Source organism: Sminthopsis crassicaudata, chromosome 3, assembly GCF_048593235.1.
Source record: "Sminthopsis crassicaudata isolate SCR6 chromosome 3, ASM4859323v1, whole genome shotgun sequence".
In the NCBI taxonomy this organism is placed as follows: domain Eukaryota; kingdom Metazoa; phylum Chordata; class Mammalia; order Dasyuromorphia; family Dasyuridae; genus Sminthopsis; species Sminthopsis crassicaudata.
This window is the reverse complement of record NC_133619.1, coordinates 337,905,679-337,908,696: the sequence shown is the minus strand read 5'-3', so window position 1 is coordinate 337,908,696 and position 3,018 is coordinate 337,905,679.

Genomic DNA, 3,018 nt, shown 5'->3' with positions numbered 1-3,018 from the left:
TCCTTCTTCAGCTCATTTTACAGATGAGGAAGTTCAGTGATGTCACTTGCCCAGGTCACACAGCTAATGTCTGAGATTAGATTTGAATATAGATCTTCCTGATTTGAGGTCTGGCACTCTTTCTACTATGCCCTCTGGCTGCCCAGAATGCTTCTTCTGATAGAACAAACAATAAAAGCCCCCAATTATCCTTTCTTTGCAAGTCTCAAAGTAACGATATAATTGGGAGATTTTGTTGTTTGTAAGCCTCAAAAAAACTTTACACATTTTCCTCACTTAATTTTGTGTGGAAGCAGCTATTATGATCCCCATTTTCCAGATTAATAAACTGAGTCCAAGAGAAGATAAGTGCCTTGCTAGCAAGTAAATGTCTGAATCAGGATTTGAATTCAGATGTTTCTGTTTCCAAGCCCAACCAATATTCTATCCATTGTACTATCTAGGGTTTCTGGCTTCCTAGCCTCAACTTATGTTATTTCTTATGGGCAGTTTTTCTTAGTTGTTATTGATTTCTTCCTTCTCAAATACTCATGTATATGTTTATGGAAAGACATACCTATAAATATATATATATATATAAAACACAATGTAAAAACTCTCCATTATGGCCTGCAATTGATTAAAATATAATTGAGAAATAATTAACAAAACCCCCCAAAACATACAGCAAAACCCAGATAGTAATAATTTGTGGTTGTCTATACTGCTCTGGTGATCTCTTTCTATTTGAGTCTGACAACAAAAGCTTAGATCAAAGAATCTAGGCTTTTAGGATGTTCATCCTTCATTTTTGAAGAGGACCAGTGACATCTTGTGGTGGTCTTGACTTCTGCATGAATTGGATTTAAGTGAGGCAGAATTACATAAAGTTGTCAGTCCTACTCTCTCTTCTAGAGTCATTAAAATCCACTGACAAGACAAAAGTCAAGGCGACTGGTTATGGCCTGGGAGGCATTGTAGGAATCATTTAATCCAGGGCTAGACTCAGAGAACCAAATGTAGCTTGATTTTTCAAAGGAACATGGTGAAAAGTGAAGACATTTTTCAAAAATCACATAAATTCAAGGCAGACTTCAGACTAGAACCCAGCATATCTCCATTGTCCATTCAGTGAGAGTTCTTTCTGTGCATCACACTGAGGCATTATGATTTCTAAAGGAACTTTTCACCCACTATTTATCCAGCTGGGAAAGAGATGAAATGCTGCTATAAACATTTCAAAGGGAAGGGCTCTTTCCCTTTTTCCCAAATTATCTTTGGATACAGATCAAGTAGAAACATTTCTGGATTAAAGGGAATAGGCAAGTTTATAACTCCATAATTCCAGATGGCTCTCCAAAATGGTTGCATCAATTCAAAATTCCACCAACAATGGATTAGTGTCTCTAATTTTTTCACATTCCTTCCATTTGTCTCTTTCTTCTTCTTTCATTTTAGATAATATAATAGTATAAAATTATTAATTTTCATTCTCTAATCACTAATGATTTGGAGAATTTTTTCATATGACTATGAATTGTTTTGATTTTTTTCATCAGAAGACTACCTGTTCATATCCTTTGACCATTTATCAAGAATGACTTATATTCTCATAGATTTCACAAAGTTCTTTATATATTTCAGATACAAAATTTGTATTTGATAAACTAGCTTTAAAATTCCCCTCAATTTTCTGTTTTCCTTCTGATCTTGGTTATATTTGTTTTATTTATGCAAAACCTTTTTAATTTAATGTAATTGAAATTAACAATTTTACCTTACTTTCATTCTATCTCTTGTTTATTAATAAATTGTTGCCCTATTCATAAGTCTTATAAATGATATGTTCTGTATTCTAATTTTCTTGTAAAATTTCTATATCTTGGTCATATAGCCATCATAAATTACATGGTTATGTAGCCATTACAGATAAATATAGATTAAGATATTTATCTGTGACCAGTTTCTGCCATGTTGCTTTCCAGTTTTCCCAACAATTTTTACCAAGTAATGAATTCTTATCTCAAAATTTTAAATCTTCACATTTTCAAATATAAGATTATTATGTTTATTTGCTGCTATAAATTTTATGTCCACTCTATTCTATTGATCTACTTTTTATTTATTAGCTAATACCAGATAATTTTGATAGTTACTGAATTATAATATAGTTTAAGATCTGATATTGCTAAACTCACTTTCTTTACTTTTTTTCATTATTTCTTTTGATACTCTTGACTTTTGTTTTCCCAAATGAATTTTATTTTTTTTCCTAATTCAATAATATTAACTTTAATTTAATTTGGATGGCACTAAATATACAAATTAATTTGGGCAAAATTGTCATTTTTATTATATTGACTCTGTCTATCCATGAACAATTAATATTTCTTTATTTAAATCTGATTTTATTTGCATAAAAAGATTTTTTATAATTTTGTTTATATAGTTCTTGGGTTTGTTTTGGCAGGTATATTCCCAGGTATTTTATACTGTCTGGAGTTATTTTAAACTATCTCTTCTTGCAGAGTTTTTTGTGACACATAAATCTTCATTCTCCAAGAGAACCAATGGCATCATGAAGGTGATGTCTTGACTTGCTGGTGAGCTGGATTTACGTGAAGCAAAACTGCACACAGTTATTAAATTCTGTTCCAAAATTATCAAAGTCCAATGGCAAGACAAAAGTCAAGTTGTTTGGCAATGGCCCAGAATACAATAGCAGATCTTAACTTTTCTAAATTAAGATATTTTCCAGATCTTAATATGTAGAGGAAATGCCTGTTTATCAACTAGGGTTGAGACAACAGATGGCCTTATTTGCCATCACAAAACCGTCAGTGTTGGAGAAGCCTCTTAGTTTAAAACTTAAATAGAAAAAGAAAAAAAATTGTCATGTGGATAGCAGAACATAAGAGAAGATTCAGATTATAAATTACTAAATCTTCATTTCAAGAAAGCCTATACAATAAATATTACATATTGTATTCTGAGCTATCCATCTTTTCTTTGCTTCCTTGTAAGTTTTCTTTTGTTCTT